This window comes from Drosophila takahashii, chromosome 2L, assembly GCF_030179915.1.
Source record: "Drosophila takahashii strain IR98-3 E-12201 chromosome 2L, DtakHiC1v2, whole genome shotgun sequence".
NCBI lineage: Eukaryota > Metazoa > Arthropoda > Insecta > Diptera > Drosophilidae > Drosophila > Drosophila takahashii.
The window spans coordinates 15,620,105-15,641,456 of record NC_091678.1 but is presented as its reverse complement, the minus strand read 5'-3'; the positions used below and the strand labels follow the sequence as shown (position 1 = coordinate 15,641,456).

Below are 21,352 nucleotides of genomic sequence, written 5' to 3'. Positions count from 1 at the left end.
AAAGTATCGTCCCTGAAACTGAGACATCTCAAAACTCTTTAAGATTTATTTACTAAAATAACGGAGTTCTCTGAACTCAACCTGATATTCCCGACCAATCTTCAGGCTCCAAAGAACTCCGACGTCAAAGATCTCTTCCCAGGAGGCCATGAAACATCGCCCTTTGTGAAGGGAAAACGCATGACCGACCAAGCAAGGGTTCACTGAAAGCGATAAAATATACTCGCACGTCGTCATACACATATTGCAATTCAAGTTCCCAGTCCCATGACTTTCTTATCAAAAAGCCTGGATGGCGACAAGTTTCTCACGTTTTATCGGCAATCTTTTTTGCTTTTTCGACGGCAACAAAAGTTCTTCATCGTCCTGAATATATTTCATGTATTATTTGTTGTTGTCGCCAGTCTGACAGGCAAACCCACAACACTTGTGCGAACCACTTGATATTGCTCTGTGGCATATATCCACCTCTTTCAATCTGCCTGTACCCATCTCTTTCCACCTTGCCAGCCTGCTCCCCTATTTCGTTCTTTCCATAAATATATATCTGCGGCACGCAGCATCTTTGCCACATTACCACATTTATCAATAAAGTGCTCGCAATATTGCAACTTCCAAGTTCGAACCGATGACGAGGAGATCCCAACCAGAGAGAGATAGGTAGAGGTAATGGCTTGGGGGGCGTGCCATCTCTTTCCGACCGAGAGTGCCTGTGGCAGTTCTGCAGTTTGCAATTCGCACAATGTCCCGTTATCTGGCTACTGCTGTTTGACAGTGGGCGGTTTTATGTTTCGGTTTTTGGTCCCAGCTTCATCGTTTGCCGCCTGTCAACAGCATAAATAATATTCGGAAAAGTGTGAAGGAATGCGAGACAGAGCGAACTGCCAACGGGCAAAAATGAGATTGATTTGCAAAAGTTTAGGGCGAATACAAAATACGCTTTCCATAATGAGATATAATAATGAGATGATATAATAGATATACGAGAGGAATCACTCGTAGATGCGTTAAAAATCTTTGAATTCCGTTTAGGTGATAATGGATGAAATAACGGTTACAAATTTGATTGCGCAACATCGCCCTTCTATGCGATTCTCAACAATTTCAGTTGGGAAATATTTTTTTAAAGATGTCTAAATGAATTTATATATATGTTAAAAGGTAATTTAAGCCACTAAATGTAATTTTACTTAAAATCTATTCGTTTTTTCCACCTTTCATTATTTATATTTTATTTTGATTTAAATCTTCAAACGACTGCCAATAGATAAAATACCCTCAATCACAACGTCACCGATGGCTGAACATTGCATATCAGCGAACAAATATTGAATACAATAAAATATTTATTGAATTACGGAAGCTGTCGCCGTGATTCGAGAGTGTTTCGCCTGACGCTTTGCGAGTTCGGTATAGTTTTGTGGGAACGGATGGTTTGAGGCGAAAAACAAGACGTTACAGCTAGTTATTATTTGCTCCATGGGAAAATTATTGGTTTTCGTTGGAAACTTATTGCACACAGCTGAATCTCCATAGCAATGAAGAGTTGAGGTCAAATTCGGATTCCGGGAATTGGAAATCATTTGCTTACCTGAAAGAAACAAAAGAAATAGAAAATTTATTTGGATTGTATAAAAATAGATTTAAGATGGTCTCGTTAGGGAATTTTGAAAATTACTTATTTTAAAGGCAACTAAATTAGCTGGAGATTATGTTAATAATAATAATAATAATAATAACAATAACAGGTTATCTTGAAGACTTGATTGCTAAATTATTCAGAAATGATAGCTGATAACAGAGGTCAATTCTTTTGAGAAACCAATTCTAAAGTCCTGAAACCTTAAGAGTTGTTCCACGGGAATAGTTGACATTTGGAAAAAGGCAACTAATTACGAAGTGAACTTCTAAGGGTTCAAACTTGGGGTCAGACTTCAGTCAGACTAAATACACTTCCTCTCCTCATCACTCCCATTTTGCGTATTACTTCCGTTCCACCGCTCCAACTTCCTTTGTTTGTCTGCCTTTCGGCCACTTCTTAGCCGCCTTTCGTCTGGGCTTTAATTTTGCACTTCCGATTGTTGGCCAAGAGCGCCACGGCAGCAAGAAAAAAATAGGAAAAAATACAAAAGTAAACAACGAAACAGTCAAAGACGCCTATTAATTTTCTTTTATTTGCCGGGAGTTTCTTCAGTGTTTTGTTTTGTTTTTTGTTAGGCAATATTTTATTGTTGTCTTTTCGGCGCTGCTCAGTTGATTTTTGGCAACACAACAATTTTTGGAGCCACTTTGTTGCTGTTACCAACAACTTTATTAGCAGTAACAAATTTTTGTTTTGTTGTCGGTGATATAAGTTAAATGTACCCCCTCGCCTCGCCCCTCTTTTCACCGCACCTGCTAAATGGTTGAGCGATTTGGCGGCGATTGCATCGCATATATCGCATTTAAGCCAAAATGGTCGAAATGTTGCAACATTTTCCACATTTATTCACGCGCCACATTTAGTTGTTGCTTTTGGGCTTGCATGTTTTTTTCGTTTGTTTCTGTAATTGTTGTTGGCGTTGTTGTTTCGACTGCCACTGCATTAAATTAAATTACACGCTTTTAAGGTCTTTTCCCTTTTGCGTCTGCGGCTGGCTGCATTTTAGTTGTAGTTTTCATATTAACTGAAATTAGCCGAATTACATTTTTATTTTTGTTTACAGCCGTAATCTTCATCGGTTTTCGGTGTCGGTTTATGAACTCTTCCCGCTTCCCATTAAACAATTATATAATTCAAATTAGAATTGTATGATGGTAAAACCGAATAACGAGTGTTTACAATTGTTTTAGTTTCCCCCCAGCGAATTTGTGTTATACCTATTAAAATATCCAATTAATGTGAAACTAAAGGGAATTATTTATGCTGTTAAATGAAACTGGAATTTTATGTATAATTTGTGTTGTGGAAGTTCGTATTAATAAATACATTGGTAGTGTTTTTAAACATTTAGAAAGTCCATCTTTATTAACAAACCATTGAATTTTTGCATTATTTCAAGGTTTGTTTAAAGTTTTTTTTAAATACATGTATATTCTAAAGTTAAAAGTAATTTAAAGAAAATATAATTCAGTGTAAATTTAGTATTAAAAACTTTTCAGTCTGAAAAAAAGGGAAATAATTTGGAAACTAAAAGCCAATGCAACTAGTTCATTACAAAAACCACCAACTTGTTTTTGTCCCATTTCTCCTCCACCCCATTATGCACTTCCCTTTTATCGGTCTCTTCTTCCCACTCCTTTTTTGTCTAGTCTACTTCGTTCGCATAATTTCCCTTCGGACAACGAGTCAAATTCTCGACTACGTGCGTCTGGGCATAATTCAATTTCTGGCTCTGGCTTAATCCCAACCCAAGAACCAAACGTCCCACCTCCTCCTAACTGATCGATGTTCAAAGTTTCTGGGCTCAAAGATTTATCGCTTAAATTATTAAAAAGTTGTGGCCAGAAAATCGCTGTTGTTTTTATTAGTTTTATGATGTTCTTGATTGCCGTGTTGTAGTTTGCATATAATTAAATCAAATAAAAACACCTCTTAACGAGGTAAAAAACTAGTGACGACCGCACCTTCAACATACAAAAGTTCTGATATCAACATTTGTGACGAAAAATTATTACACTCGTCATTAAATAGACTTTCTAATATTTTCTCATTCGGCCCGCCCTAGCAAACTATTCCAGCCTTTTTCCCTTTACAGGCATTTTCTATTGCAGCGTGCCGAATGAGAAAATATTAGAAAGTCTATTTAATGACGAGTGTAATAATTTTTCGTCACAAATGTTGATATCAGAACTTTTGTATGTTGAAGGTGCGGTCGTCACTAGTTTTTTACCTCGTTAAGAGGTGTTTTTATTTGATATCAGAAGTTTTTGTTTGTTTACATTTGCTCTCATAGGAGCTAATATATACATTTAAATTTAATTTCGTCAATCATAATTTTCAAACTATTGTATTTTAACAAATTAAGTTAAAAAGGCGTTGAAGTATTTCAAAATACCTTTTAATCGAGGTATAGCACATGTCTGTACCTTTAGTAGTGTAGAACTTACAAACTAACGAAATTTAGCTATTTTTAGCTTTTTCCCGCTAAAGTAGCGGCTTTTTCCAAAAGTCGTAGAACAAAAGATTCCTATATGGAACTCTTAAGTGCAAATTTACTGATTCCATGACCCTAAAATACAGTTCGGATACCCTCCCACAAATTTCAATACTCAGGGAGCGTTAGTAGTTCGAGCTTGCAAAAGTGGCTATTTTCGTATAAAAATAACTTTTAAACGTGACTTTTTACAGTATTGTGTTATATACCAAAATTTAAGGAATCTCAAGGGCTATACAGTTTAAAGTTTTAAAGAAAATCGTTAGAGCCGTTTTTGAGAAAATAGCTAAAAAGTGATTAAAAAAAACAACTTTTAGCCATAAATTTTAAACTATTGCAATAAGTCAATTTTACCCTAGGCAACGCGATTAGCATTTTAAATTACCTTTTTAACGAGGTATAGCACGAGTCTGTAGCTTTGGTCGTTTAGAAACTATAAGCCGTCAAAATCTAGCTTTTTTCAATGATTTCCCGCCAAACTAGCGGGTTTTTCCAAAAGTTGTAGAACAAACGTTGTTCATATCCTGCTGCTAAGCACAGTAAAATTTAGTTCAGGATCCTAAAACCACGATTTGATGCATACCCACAAACAAAGGGACAAATTATTTCATTTTGGGAAGAAGAAGAAAATCTTATTTTGGCTATAACTTTTGAACGGAGCATCGGATTTTATCATATGACCCCTCATTCGACGGGAATTTTCAATAGAAAAACTACTAAAACATTGCGAGGGGGCATTTATCCCCAACGGCCCCATCAGATCCAAATTTCTAAATTTTCACTTTTACACTTTCACCGCTCTCTCTCCCAAACCAATTGATTTTCTTGAGGTCTTGGTATGCAATCCTTTAAATTTTTGCAATACCTTTCGATTGGTGTATTACTCATTACGATCGGACTATCACAGCAGATTTTCAATTTTGCGGCTATATAATAGTAGTCGCCTTCGCACACTCTCCTGGTGCGCTTCGTCACTACATGGACTGCCGTCCATAGTGATTTATTTATTCAACTTTCTGACCAACCGCACGACGGACAAAAAACGATGTAGAAACCAGAACATTTTGTGCCTTGCTTTTGCATGCCCAAAAATATTTTGTGTTTTATTTACTCAGCCATAAATGTCAAATGTTCAGTTTGTGCAAATATTTTTGCTGTTTATTTATCCATGAGGTTATCGTACATGAGTTTGTTTATGAGTGTGTCGGATTGCGTATATAATTAACAGATACATTTGCTCTAAATTTGTGTGTTGGGGTTTATAAACAATGTGTGTGGGGTTCACTGAATTTATTGTTGATGAAGGGTTCAAATAAATTTCTCGCTATTTTGGCGTAAAGAATTTTACACGCATGAATAACAATATGGTAAACTAAGCAAATTTTTGAATTTTATTTTCCCGTACGATTTTAGGAATGAAAAGTATTGGCTCAGAAGAATCAATTCAGAGAAGGGATGGACTTCCCTAATTCCTCGTATACATATACTTTAAAAAGTAAATATCATTTTTATGTCATCTGACCGTAACTAAAAATTCCTATAAATAATAAAGTTAACTTTTGAATTAATAATACCAATGATTATTTTTTTTTAAATACAGAATAAATGTTGGCCTTTTCCAGTGAGACCCTGGGTCCCTGGCTTTATGACTTCCATTCAGACAGCCACTTAACACCCGATAAAGGCCCAATTGAAAGTGCCCACAAATTGAGCCCCAACCATTTCATTAGGCTTCATTTCATTCGACGGCTGTTTTCGTATGCACCCTCTAATTTATGCATCGCATTTCGGGGCTGGACAGCGAGATTTTTCGTCAGACTTTGGCACCCCTTCCACAGTCGTATGCAATTTGCTCGCTAATTGGCAAACACTTGCACTGCCAGCGATATTTATGGCCAGATATTAACTAGGTAAAGCCGAAGCTATAGCTTCAATCTGCATCAGGTCGCCTCTACACTGTACAACACTCAACTCCATGTGAAACACGTGCCCATTAATCAGTGCGAAAATCGCCGCTGGCCCAGTCGGACCCACTTTGGAAATAAATAAGCCGACAAAAATTGGCCGTCTGTCACATTAAGAGCTTATAGATCGAAGGGAGGGGGGGTTGGAGTAGGAGTTGGGGCTTTGAGGTGGCTGAAGTCCGCTGGGAGCCGACAGCCAAGTTGTCAAACGGGGGCAAATGTAAATGCAAATTAGCCATAAGTCACTGAGATTTCAGGACATTCGCGAAACTGGTGTTTAATACGGAAAATAAAATAAAAAACAATTATTTGTGATTAAGACGATGGAGATATTATTGGCTAATCAAAATTAAAGAAAAAACGGGATTCTACACTAACGTTTTTAGAACCTTAAACTAATGTGTTTTTTCTCAATAGAGAAAAAGTGCTTAAAAGAATAAAGATAATAAAAAACAAGAGAGAACGTTATAGTTGGGTGCCCCGACTATCAGATACCCGTTACTCAGGTAAAGGGAGTGCGAGGGAGATGGAGATATAGATTGAAAACTTTGATCACGCATAACTTTTTAACGAATGGTCCGATTTGAAAAATTTCTTCTACATCTCGATAGGTATTGATAAACACAATAAAACTGCATTTTTACTTTTCCAAAATATTAAAGTTTTTAAAATCGTATATAAGCGATTGTGGGTGTTAGAGGGGGCGTGGCACCATTTTGAAACAAACTTGCGCTGCGTAGGAACTCCTAAAATCTGCATGCAAAATGCCAATCTTCTAGCATTTATAGTTTCCGAGATCTCAGCGTTCATACAGACAGACAGACGGACAGACGGACAGACAGACGGACAGACGGACAGACGGACAGACGGACATGGCTAGATCGACTCGGCTAGTGATCCTGATCTGATATGCATAACAAATATTTATTGAAGAGTGTTATGTGAAACTCAATTCACTTTCACCCATGAAAAAAAAAAAAAAAAAAAAAAAATAAAAAATTAACAAAAAGTGAATAAAAAGATTGGTTACAAAAGTTTAGCAGTGTTGCAGTCTAGGCGTCTAAGTCTGGAATGAGTTTCCCACAAGCGTGCCGTCCAAGTATCCAATTGTCAGATGGGTGCAATCTTTTTAGTCTTCTTCTGTTCATAGGTCTGGAAAGTGTGAGGGCAAGTCTGTTTGTGTGGGAGATGAGTCTTGATCTGTAGCGAGTGGCAGAATTGGTGATAGATTTACAAACAGGATTAATTTTGAGATCTCGAAAAATAGTAGTGTTTCTTGTATAATATGGGGCGTTTATCATATGTCTTAAAATTTTGGATTGGCAGGATTCAACTCTTTTTATAGAAGTGTTACAGGCAGTGCCCCAGAAGTGTATACCCCAATGTAAACTAGGCATCAAGGTTGCTTTGAAGAGCCGGGTTTTCGCCGTGATCGATAGTCCACTGCCCGGACGAAGAAGCCATCTCATTTTCCCCGCTTTTTGCCTTACTGAAGCGCAGGTTGCCACAATGTGCTGCTTCCAGGTAAGCCGCCTGTCCAGAGTGAGCCCAAGGTACTTAACCGTGTCCGAGTGCTTTATTGGAGTCCCGTCTAAGGTTAGGCGATAAGTGTTCAGCCTGTTCAATGAAAAGGTGGCATGCTGAGACTTGGCAGGATTAACTGCGATGTTCCACCTCGACGCCCAGGCCTCAAACTCATTTAGCATGTCCTGCACCATATCTGTCGCCTCTCTTCGCAGAGCACTTGTCGCCAGAAATGCTGTGTCATCTGCATAGGTAGCTGTTAAAACATTCCTGCCTCTGGGCGACGGAAGGTCCGAGGTGAATATTGTATACAAGACAGGACCCAGCACACTTCCTTGAGGGACTCCAGCAAGAATAGGCCTTGAGGCAGATTTGGATCCTCGAACATCCACCTGGAAGGTTCTACCAATTAGAAATGAGCGAAGGAGATCAAAGTATGTCAGGGGAAGAATGGGTTTCAGCTTATAGAGCAAGCCACAGTGCCAGACTCGATCGAAGGCTTGCTTGACATCTAGGAATACTGCGCAACAATACTTTTTCGCCTCAAATGCTTTAAGGATATGGTTGACAACCCGATGCATTTGCTCAGCAGCGTTATGCAGACTCCTGAAACCAAACTGATGATTTGGAATTGCATTCTGAAACACATGAACACTAAAAAGCCTTTTTAGTAAGATTCGCTCAAAAATCTTAGAGAAGGTTGGCAATAGGCTTATAGGCCGAAAAGAATCTGCACAGCGGGGAGAGACGCCTTTCTTGGGGATCATAACAACATTCGCATGCTTCCACTGCTCCGGATAATATGAAAGAACAATCATAGCATTAAAGATACGCGTAAGGAACGAAATAGCTGCTACTGGCAAAGCTTTAACTACTTTTCCGTCAATGCTGTCATGGCCAGGGGCTTTGTTCATCTTCAGTCGCTTTATTTGGTCTTTAACTTCTTCTGCTTCAATAGGTAAAATTTGAGAAGCTAGACCAGAGGGAACATCATCAAAGGCTTCTGTAATAGCAGTCTCTTCATCTGTGGCCAAATCAAAAGGCTTAAATCTTTCTTCCAAAGAATCAGCGAATTCCTTAGCTATTTCATCATCTTTATTTGCCCAGGTACCGTCCGATCGAAGCAAGGGAAACTTCTGGAGAGGCTGCCGTTTAAGCCCGCGAGTGCATTTCCACAGTTCAAAGCCTCGATCAGCATCCGGATCGATAGCACTAAGTTTCCGGACAAAAAATTCGGACTTAGCATCATAAAGTGCTTTTCTTAATAGAGTATCAGCTCTTTTAAATATTGCTAAATCTTGTGGATGACGCGTTTGCATCCAGCGTCGCCGGAGTGATCTCTTCTGCCTAACCAGCGCCGTTACTCTGGTGTTTGAAAGGGCATTATTTGGCTGTGGAACAGCAGGGCGATTACCGATAGCAGTGGATGCGGCAGCGGCAGATTGAATCTTTAGAGTAAGGTCACTAACAGCTGTATCAATATCCAGAGGACAGTTCAGATCAGCAGATTCATCATTCTCAATAAGGATTGTAAGGTGATCCCTAAAACGTCCAATGTTAGCCCGACGAGACAGCAGCCTTGGTGTTGTAAGTCGGGGTGAAGTAGAAGCGCATAAAAGTATTTCAAGCGGAATGTGATCAGAACTAAGTTCATGAGATTCATGTACAGTCAGAAAGTTGGACGAGATACCCTTATAAATAGCAAAATCGATTGCCGTTGGATTTCGCCTTGCATCAGAAGGAAAGTGAGTTGGTCCTCCTGTAGCTAAGACTTGCAGACTTGAAGACGTAATAAAATCTAAAAGCTGAACACCTCTGGGTGAAGAGCGGATACAACCCCAAAATTGATTGTGAGCATTCCAGTCGCCAGCTATGATAAAACGGTTTGAAAATTCGCTAAAAAGTTGTCCAAAATCTTGAGCAGTCCATAAAAAGGAGGGGGGGCAGTAAATAGAAGCAATCACGATGTCTCCCAAGTCCGTGCTTAAGGTAATTGCAGCAGTTTGACATTTTACAGTAGAGTTGGTACTGTAAGGGGAGTACTGCAAGTGAGAGCGGATTAAAATAGCAGCACCTCCTCGAAGACGGTCAGAGGGATGATTAGCCGTCAATAAATCATATCCAAAAATTCTGAAATGTGAGCGGCTGTTAAAATGCGTTTCGTTAATTAGCATCACGTCAATTGAATTAGCCGTAAGATAGTGCTCTAACTCGAGATTTTTGCCAGTGACACCATTGGCGTTCCAAAATGATAAACGAATGCCTAAACTAGACATGTCTCCTGATCTTAGACGCATCAGAAGGCGAACTGCCGGTAAACTGGTTCATAAGAAGTTCCATCATTTTCAACATCATTGACATCATCTGGTCAATACGGGAGATAAGTATTTCAAAGCCAGCACTAGGCGGAGGAGGCTCAGTAACGCGTTGCATGGGCTTGGAAGTGCTAGATCCAATAGCCGGGGAAGGTAAAGCTGGGCCCCAAGCACTTTGGGCAGGAAGAGGGGCAGGTACAAATTTATTTGATGGTTGTTTTTTTATTGTTCCCGATTTGCGACGAGCAATTGCTTCTAGAAAAGCTGGACATTTGCGGTATCCTGCACTGTGGTTAAAACCGCAATTAATGCACTTAAATTGATCCTGAGACGTAGCAGGGCAAACAGGACTTCGAGACTCATGATCACCACCACATTTTGCACATTTGGGAGGTATGAAACAGTATGTTTTTGTGTGTCCAAACTCCTGGCAGTTATAACATCTAACAACTTCATCTCGGCGTTCAGGAGGGACGATAGTAATTGACTGATAAGCCAATGATTTAATGTCATAGACTTTGACATTATTTGTCGATGACTCTAGCTCAACAAAGAAAATATTGGGCCTGTGACCATTGTTCTTACCCGGGGGATTATAAACATTGCGGACAACGTGCCCAGCGGCGCCTAAATCAGCTTTAATATCTTCAGGATCCGTAGACGAATGTAGGCCTTTGACGACAATCCTGAAAGATCGATCACTTTTCAATTGCCAAGAATTAAACGGAATATTATTACTCCACAAAAGTTGTTGAACTAATTTGTATGTATCACCATCGAAAGGAGATACCCTCACTGTAGCAGGTCCAGTAATCTTAAATGATCCTGATCAAGAATATATATACTTTATGGGGTCGGAAACGCTTCCTTCTCCCTGTCACATACTTTTGCACGAATACAATATACCCTTTTACTCTACGAGTAACGGGTATAATTATAACATGGAATAACTTTTGGTTTTTTTTATCGAATTACTTGTTTTTTTAATTTAAATGAAGCGCTAGTTTAAACAGTTTTTTAATTTTAAGTAACCTTCTAGATTTAAAGGCACGTTGGCACGTTTAAAAGGCATTCTAGGAACAAATTGATGACTAATCTATAAACGTTCCCCTGGGAACTTTTATCAAAGTAAACTGTCGGTCTTCTGCCCAATAATTGATATTCCCCTTGGCATCACACGATCCACACTATGGTATGTATATGTGCTAAACACTCTTTTCCGGCACTTCAGTGCTCGAAATCACCATGGGGAGTTTGTTTGGAAAAACGCTTTTAATTGCATCGGCATTGTTTCCATTCATCCGTTCTTTATCCGATTCGGTTTCAGAGCTGTTTTTTTGCACAAATTGCATTGCAAATGCAATTGAAAAATGCAATTTGCAATTGTCTCCGATCTCCTTTGCACGCACGCATTTGATGCGTGTGCAGTTGACAAATTCAAAGCCAAAATGCGCATAAAAATGCGCATAAATAACGCAACAATCCGCTTTCGGGCACATTTATACTGTTCTGACCTGTCGTTTAATAGCCTTTAATATTAAAAAAAAAAATAGTGGAAACAAATACATAATGGGTATTTTGATTTAAATTAAATTTTTATTTGGCCTAAAGCGAGTAGAATCAATTAAAACTATTAGGCTTGCTCAGCAAAAAATGAATTTTTTGGGAAGCCATATTTGAACAGTACTTTAAATACTGATTAGGCTTATATAAAGAACATAAGTATTTTTAAATTATCAAAAATAAATTAGAAAATTATTATATTTTTACCAATAATATTTTTAAAAGTATTTTTTCGCCAAAAATAAAGTAGACATCTCTAGCTTAATCGGTATATACCTTCTCGTTCCACTCGAACAGGGTGCAAAACTTTCAAATAAAATGTGAAAAGTCTAAAAGAAAGATATATAAGGGATACAAAAATATATGTACATGTAAAATAAAACAGGAGTGAAGCAACGTCCAGTAAACAATGCGGAATGGAGGCACACAAAACAGTGGCTGGCAAAAGCGCTCGCCCAGCGTTCGGGAATTCAGACACTTCTCCGTTTATTGCACTCTCGAAAGACCCCCATGTTCCACCACACCCCTGGCACATTGGTCAGACAATTTGCAGTGTTGTCTCGCCTGCCAAATTTAACCCGGGGCAGCAGCTTAATTTTTTCGTTTTTTTTTCACATTTTTTCCCATTTTTGCTTTCCATTTTTCGTTTTTTGTTTTTTACATTTTCGTGCCACACGCCATTTTCATGCGATTCCCCCTCTTGGCCGAAAAACTTTGCTCTCTATTTTGTTTTTTTTTGCAACACATTTTTCATAATTCTTGAGGCATTTTCCCAACCGCCGAAGCCGCCGGCAGACAACTGCAAAGTTTTTTCCTAGTGTGGAAATTATATTTTGCCATCATGTAATAATCTCCGTTTTCCTTCTTTTTTTATGAGCTCTGCCAAAAATATTTCATAGTTGCACTTTTGGAGTTATGCCCCCTTTTCCCGCTAAACGGGGCTCTCCCCATAAATAGTTCGCCCGCAAAGTGGGCGAATTCGAAGCGTAAGGGCGACCAGAGAGTCATAAATATGTCGTCGACAAAAGTCTATATCATGTATCTCGGTGGATGCCATACATTTCGGGCACAAAATGCTACAAAATCTATGTAATAACTTCAGCACCGCCAGAAAGCTCAACAAATTTGGGCGCTGAGTATGGGCGGGGAGGGTGGAACCTTTGGGGAAGAAAATGCAAGGGAGCTTAGTACTTTGGCAACATTGAGGCAAAAAAGTTCATGCTTCAGACAGTTGTAATTTATCATTTAAAAGCCTTTCTATTCTATTTCCACTTTGTAAAGTGACCTTCACATAATATGTTTTAGGGGCTAAGTTAGACTATTATTTTTGTGGGTCTTTTTTATTATTTCGGGTTTTTAAAAAAGGGATTAAAGCAAATGACTCAAAATGGTATTACTCATTAAGAGCTTAAAAATCATCATGGTTGTGTCCAAATTACAACATGATTATAATATTTATTATTTTTATAATATTTATATTTAATGTGTTTAATTAGTCATCTAAAAAATACTTTTTATTTTCCAAGAACCAATATAAAATAACGGTTATTCATTGAAGTTTCCTCAACGTTTTCCACTTTAAGTTTTAGCATTATTTTTTTTTAATGGATCCCCAAAAATGGTGGGAGTTTCTCCAGTGTCTCTGTGACCACATTGTTGCCGTTGCCCAACTTTAAGCACACACATTTCTTTCATCGACACAATGGTGCTGGAATACTGAAGGGGATACGACAGGCTCCAATTAGGCGGAGAGACCCCAAGAGAGTTTTTGACAGATAGTTTTACGGCATCTGTCCAAAGATCGAATGCTTTAAGAACGGATAAGGGCAGTGAAAGAAGGAAAGAACTGAGTTCCTCGAGGTAAACAAAACTTCAGGTCGATAATCGCAGCATACGAAATATGTGCGAAGGGGGAGTGGTCGCCGCCCCCCTCAATTCGGAGGGCAATTGAATTGCTGATGAGCTTTCGGCGCCTCCTGCGACTCGTTTGAATTTTAAATGCAACCGCAGGCGATACAATAATAGCATACGAAATGATGCGCCGATCTCCCAAATGAGGTTCCATCTCCCCCCGTTCCACTCTTTTTTTCTCTCGCTTTAACCCCATACCAAATCTTCACACTTCCTCTTTGATAATCTAGAAAAGCTCCCTCGGCACTCGTTCAATTTGAATTTTCAATATCTTCATGTATTTATTTATATATATATTTAGATTGACGTCATCTGTAATGCGCATACGATTTACTTGTTGCTTCCAACAATCAGAGGACACGCCCACTCCGCCTCTCCGCCCATCTGACTACATTGGAAAATCAAGACTTGACTAAGATGAAGTACAGTCATTATTATAGGAATTAAATTTCTTAGAGTCGCATTAAAAACAGTTTAATATGATAAGTAAATACTTGAATATTGAATACTTATTTTAAACAAATTTAATACATATGTCAAATTCAAAATTAAGAAAACTTCATTTGAGATTGTTTTGTTATCCTTAGTAGTTATCTTCGGTACGCTTTTGGTAATACCAAGCTTAATGGTTTTAATCGGAAACATCATTTAACAGAAATAATGCATTTAATAAATCTTTTCGATTGAGATAACTTTATTTGAGATACTTCTCTTTATTAGCTGTATTCGGAAAAGGAAAATGTGTCATAATAAAAGTTTAATTTTAAGGCATTGCACTGTAGAATTGCATTTCATATTTAACCCAATTTAATTTGAAGCACAGAAAAAATTCAACTTCAAGTATTCCGACTGTAGCACAGTTGGAATGCCTCTAGATTGGAATACGTGGAGAAGGTGGAGCAAAATGGTCGTTTTACGTAGAGCAAAAATAAAAATTGAAATTATGGTAAAACAGCTTTGAAACGCGCGACTTTTTGGTGTTTGACGGCGACTTTTATGGCCGACAAATGAATGCAGCAAAACAAAAATTGCCCCAGACGAAAATTGAAAGAGACAGCAACAGACACGTAATTAGCCAACAGCTTGAATCCATGGGGGCAAAGGGAGTTTTGTGGGGGGAGACGAAGACGGGGGTTACCGACAGTACCCCATCAAGCCTTAATCGAAAGTGAATTTGAAAGCCCATTTATATTTCGTTTAATTGCGGCCAAATCGAATTCAGAATTACTTTTCGATTTTAATTGCGTGTTAATTAGTCTCTCCAATTAAAAGGCTCTCAAACTCAAGAGCTGGCCAAAATTAACTCCACTTGGGGCAGGAGCTTTTAATTGTGCCCACAAAAAGAATCTTGAGCTTGAGCTGATTTCTTGCATTTTACTTGGCTCAGTTTCGAAAACGAAAGTTTTGTATTTTATGGGCGGTTGCATGTGGCACGCCAAGAAATCGAGAAACACCTTCGCCTTTTTTTGAGGGGGCTTCTCCTCTAAGCGATAAAATAGGTGTAAATTGTGGTTATGCACGAATCCGTAATTGGCCAGGTTACAAAACGATTTTATTAAATCGATTGGTTTATATTCATTGTATATTACAGAGACTTTTACGACAGAATTTTTATAGATTTATTTACTACACTTCATAAAATGTAAGTTAAAAAAGACTGCCCAGAACTTAAAATAGTTATTGGTCAAAAAAAATCTAGTTCACACATAAAAATTTTCATAAACTAAATTTATAATTATATACGCTAATCAGAAGGAAAATTATATCTGCTATTAAAATTCCCTTCGCTAATCTAAAATATATATTTTCACTCAACGTTGCTTTTATAAATTTGAATCAAATCATTAACAATGATTTTATTTCCTCTGATATCTTTAACAAATTATGATCGAACCCGCTGGGTTACGTATAAATATCAGCGATTGATCAACCCGAATGGACAACAGAAAGGCTTCTTCTTTCTTTGGCATCGAATAAATTGCATAATTTTCCATTGATGCGATGCGATGCGGTGTGATGCGATGTGTTGCGATGACCTTCATCTTGCCCACCTGCCACCCCCCTCTGGCCGCTCCTCTTCTTTTCCCACCTGTACAATGAACTTGGCCGCCGATGACTTTCTTTTGTTCGATTCCCCTTGTTTAATTCCTGAACTAATGCTCGCTAATCAATTTAACTGCCGCTCATTTGCTAGCCACACACATGGAGCACAAAAAGCGAACCGGTTGGGCGTTCCTAAATGCCTGGCCGCAAGTGTCTTGTCCACGGTAGCCGGAGCTCGAGCATCTGGATGTGTCTGTATCTTGGAGGTAGCTCAATCAAATGCCAGCCAACTAATTTTGGTCCGTTGCCAACTGGCTACAAAAGCATGCCAAAAACGATCCAAGTGGCGTCGGCGGCGGTTTTTTCTTCTCTTTTTTTTGACCCACTGACTGAGATATGTTTGCATTGTCTATCGCTACAAGTATCTGCAAATATATACTGCAGAAGTTTGCCACTTTTTGCTGGCAAACGTAATTAACTTGTCCGGAAAATACAATTATTCTGTTTCGAGTATCAATTTAAGCCACCGAAATGGTTTACATCTTCTTAAGTTCTTTGCTCAGCTGTTGTGGCGCTTAACCTCGTTTGGAAAGAAGAAATGAAAACATATGTAGGTTGTGCCGACTGAAATATGCCCTATTTTTATTCCATGTTCGATTTTATTATAATAGGACATTTTTAAACATAAATAAAAAATAATTTCTTAAATAAGAAATTAAATGTTTTAAATACATTTTTCAGTATATGGCCATCCCTGTGTTTCCGAAACCAACTCTAAGTCTATATAACCCATCCTTCTGGGATAATAAAAAACTTTTCACTCCCCGAGAACTTTTCCATTATTCAGTCTACGCACAACGAAAATAACAACAAGGCGCGGTTCAATGACAACTCCCACTTGAGTTTTTGGAACTCGTCAAAGTTTTCGTTGTCGTTTATTTTCTTATTTTTTTTTGTAGCGCCGCTTCACCCATTTATGAAAATTCTCTATCATCAATTTGATATTTGCATCCATCAACAACAATGTTTAGCTGAGCCCGCAAGACACCGCAAAATGTAAAAGTTTGTGCAAGTGATTTTAACTTTTATAACTTTGTCATTTCTCCCCCTTTTGCCGCCTTTGTCTCCGTTTACAATTTCCAATTAATAATTCATAAAGATTTCAGCTTCTTCTATGTTGTTTCAGGCCCCTGAAACCCAACCTCTGCGACCCTCTCCAGTGGAATTGCCAACACTTGTTGTTCAAAGTGTTTTTCTTGGCAATTTGTCTGCGAGCAGCATGGAAAAAGCTCCATAAAATCGGGAAAGAGATAGCGCAGCGAGAGGAAATTTGCTTATGCTGCCTGGTAATTGGGTTAGCAGTGAAGAAGGAGCCAAGCCGATGACGTTGACTTGCATCCGTCAGATGCAGCAGCACAGCGTATCCACAAGATACAAAATTCAGCAAGTGCAGTAAATTGCCTCGGGCAGAGGAGTTTTTTTTCTTCTTTAGCTCTGAGCTCTTTCACTTCATTAGGAGAAATTGGATGAGCAGCAGATTCGGGTGATTTCTCACACATTTTTTATGATTGCTCTTTTACGAGACACCATTTGATTTATTCACATGATTACGTTTTTAATGCCCATGAATATTTTTTTTGTTTAAAATGGGATTTGAGTGCAGATTTTCCAGATTCCAAAGGAATTTCTTACGAGATATCTATTATGTATATGAATGACCCAAATATGTCATATAGAAGAGAAAGGCGGAAATTGTTTAATTATGTTTTAATGTCGAAAGAATTAACATCTATATTTTAAGTTATAATATTGATAAGCTCCCAATAAAATATTAATGCCATGTTTTCCATTAATACTAGGCACCTCTGTATCAGACATTCCTCTTCAGAACTATATGTATAAGTTATTCATGGTTAAACCAGATCCCTATTCATATTCAGCACTTAGCAGCCTATTTTCCATTTGGATAATTTCCCGAAATGATGTTTCACGGTAGCTAAATGGCACAGATGCTTAGATAAATATTCGGCTACAGTGTGTAGAGTCTGTTTCACAAACCCAGCGAACTTAACCATAAAAACCTCATGCATAAGTCATAAGTAAGACAGTTTCAGACAAAGACAGAAGCGATTTCTGTTTGATTTTATGTACTCTTTTCTTTTTGCATAACAAACAAAGGTGACTTTTGTATGAGAGCAAAAATGGTAAATAGAAAACAAAAGTTACATCAGTTTGTCTAGGGTTTGTGGGCATAAATTAGCGTCAAAGTGCCAAAAGGGAGAGAGATGGGGCTAGTGGGTGCGAAAGAGGGGCACACATCTCACCTTTTTAGGCAGAACCGAAATGGAACGTTGCCCAGAAGTTTTGCCCAATTAGTCGAGGCATCAAAGCAAACACCCAGACGAAGTCAGTCAGCCAGGTTCACTGGCATGGAAAATCACCAGAGGCCTATGCTTCGGTCCCAGTTTCATTTTCTTGCACTCAAAAAAATGCAGGAACTCCCAATGCATCGATAAAGTATCAGGTAAATATCAACAATATAAGGCTCATGTAGTGATATTTTAGGATTTACATAATTTATAATATCGGATACTTGATGGCTTTGTAAAAGACTTTTTAAATATTTTTCCCTGTGCATTTCTCCCTCAGGTTGCTCTTTCTTTTCGCCTCATTCCTGTTTCTTTTTTTATTGATTTTCCTTGGGGCGTTCGCTGCCTTGACATTAATTTAATTGTTGTCAGCATCTTTTGAACTCTCCTCCCACTCATGTGTCAGCTGTCAGAGCGTGGTAATAAATTAAAAAATTTAGAGCGATTATGGGCCCGAACAATCCAAAGCTTCAATTGATCTCTGCCGACCGAAACTAGTTTCCTGTTCGAAGTTCGTAACTGAAATGGTGCGGAATCGCAATTGAATCGGCAATCGTGAACTTGGCATTGCCGAATGCCACTTGGCCCAATGACAAGTTTCTTTTTTTCCGTTAGATGTTTCCTCAGGGGTCTTTTGGGCTCAGCTCTTAGCTTCTTTATCAAGATTCAGAGTACTTGCCCATTTTTTTACTCAGTCAATGGTCCGCTTTTGGGTGAAAATCACGTATGTGGCAGAGGCCTCGTGTTCTGGCATAACGAAGTTGCGAGTCCGAAGTAAAATCGGGGTAGGCCTTAAGTGAAGTAAAGTAAAGTCGGGAAAAAGTCACGTGCAAGTCCTTTCCGGTTGCTGTCCTTTTTTCTGCAGCTCATCGGTGTCTTATAGTGATGGATTTCACTGCAAGTCCTTTAATTCGATGACCTTATTTTCTTTACTTTCTTATAAAAGACAGTTATTATTAGTAAATTTAAGTTCCTTACAGAACAGCTAACTTTAAACCTTTAAAGCCAAAGCTCGCCCAGTCCATATTCTTCGACCTCACTGTATTGAACTTCCGTGGCCAAAAACCACCCACAAAAGTATCCAAAACACTGGGCGATAAAGCCAGACAGAGACAGATAACATCTCGTGCTACGATATTAAAGCTGCTGACATGCCAAATTATCTTTCCAAATTAAAGACAAACAACACAAACGAAGACAAGACAAAAAAAATACCCACAGAAATATAAAACCGAATAAATGTTGAAAAAATTGGAAAGTGATAAATGGTTTGGCCTGGTCAGCTGGCCACATAATTGTTGTTGTTGTGTTTGTTGCTTTTGTTCAGTTATTTGGCGCAATCTTTGCATATAAATTAGCCTGAAAATGCCTTTTCAAATGGGAGAAGAGAACCCGAAACTCAAACCGAATGGAATAGAACCCGAAACAGAACTCCAATTTGGCCTCGCATTTGACTGACAGACAGGCGGCCAAGTTGATTTTTAACTGGGCTAACTGCGTTGGCCCCCTTTTCGGAGGCAGAAGAATAAGCGTTTCGGGGTCAACTAGCTGTAGCTCCCCAACGAAATGAAGATGAACACGAAGTTGCAGATGAGGATGGAAATGGAAATGGTGGCATAATGGGAGCAGCGGCAGAAGACACGAGTCTCAGACAACTCCGAGATAAATCAAAAATTGTCGAAGAGCCAAAGGGGAAGGGGGTTACGAAAAATACCGACTAATGTTGGGCATAAATAATGCAGCAAGGGACAACGAAGAGACCATGGCAAGCCCATAAGCCCCCAAGTAATTAAGTCAAAAATAGCCAAAAGTCAAAGGCACTGCACACAAAACTTTCATTAAAATTGTCTAACTGGTAAAATGTTATTTTAAAATGAGACTATTTAATCTAATTTACTTTTCTTAGTATTAGTATAATATTTTTTTTTATATTTTTATAAAATATTTTAACATTTATGAAATGAACAAAATATTATAAATATTTTGTTTTGTATTTCTTTCTGTTTTTCTTCTCTGTATTAAACAAAAAGTTAAGTCCGCCGAAGGGGAAAAACAAGAAGGATTGTTGGGGTAATGAAGGGCGCCAACGGAAGTGTTTATGTTTTGAATATTATGTTTTTAACAGAGAAAATCCCAAAGCAAAAAGAGGAGCATGGAAAGAAAATTGTCTTGCGTGGGCGGAGGGAGCGGAAAACAAAAGAAATGAAAATCCCCTTTTGATTGTCAAGTTCAGGAGACAAGAAAAATGAAAATGAAAATTGTTTCGGTTTTCAGATTTTTTTTGTCATCTTTCACTCCATTCACCGACAATGTGACAATGCAGCTTGTGGATAATAATTATTAACAAAACTGTGCCCACGGCCACGCCCCCTGGACAAGAGACCTCAAGTCCATTGTTTGCCAAGATTTTCCCCATAACATAAAACGCCTCCCCGTAGCCTTGATGTGTCGCTCTCACAGCCGCAAAGCCATAACCATCCGCAAGGTATCAATTACCAGACTCTAATGCGAAAATAACAAGCCACAAAGGAATGGCCAAGAAAATTTCAGATAAAGGAAGAGGGAAAAAGGGGAAAACTGGGTAATATCTGAGCTGAATACCTCGTGGCAGCGCTGACCAACAATGGAGCTGGAGGAAAAATAAGCACAACTGCATTGATAGCGTGAAATGAAGTGCAGTGGGTGACAAACTTGTGGAAAAAATAGAAAGAAATAAAAAATGAGTGGAAGATAGAAAGTGGTAGAACCAGAACTTGCACAACAAAGTTTTCAATTATTTCAATGGCATATTGTCAATCAAAGCTCTCAAACAGCTATTATTTGTTCAAACTTAGCGAGCTGAAATGCGGTTCTGATGAAAAAAAAAATAATGCCATTGAAATGTTAAGTTTCAGATAAGAAGCAAAGTGTCTTGTGATACTGATAATGAACTTGTCAGTTTAAAACGGTCGCCTTTCAATCAGAGTTGAAGAGGAATATTTAAGTATGACATTAACACGAAAAGACTATTTATTTCACAGCATAATAAATTAAGCTACTGACTAAGATATAGGCGATGTAAAAAAAATATTTAAAAATATAATACAAACTTCTTTTTAAATTTTTGAAATGGCTCTTACAAAAAGTAAACATAATTTTCCCTCAAATTTATCTTCAGTAACATTAATTCTCAGTCAATTTGCCACCCAATTCACGCCTCGCAAATGCATTAACCATTTTCCATTTAGCCACACCTCAACCCAAAAACCCTCAACTCATCAAGGCAAACACAAAGAAAATAACAGAATTTGCGGTGAAATTTTTTAACTGGCCAACAAAGGTTGGCAATAAGAGGGGAAAACTGGAAAACCGCTGGACGATGCACCCATTACGACAACGTCAGTCAACCGCAGCGACCAAAGGAATGTGACAACAGGAAAATTGCATAAAAAAAGAGAGTGCTCTCGCTTTGGGGGAAAGGCAGCGCAGCCAAAGGGAGGACTCATCAAAAACGCATCTATCATTCGACAGATTGCATAAAAGCAACA

The 21,352-nt window shown here is 38.4% G+C and overlaps 1 protein-coding gene across 2 annotated transcripts in view; it reads right to left on the bottom strand.

The window, feature by feature from the left end:
- Positions 1–21,352, bottom strand: part of RapGAP1 (Rap GTPase activating protein 1) — a 98,033-nt gene that overhangs the window by 64,019 nt on the left and 12,662 nt on the right. The window lies entirely within an intron of this gene.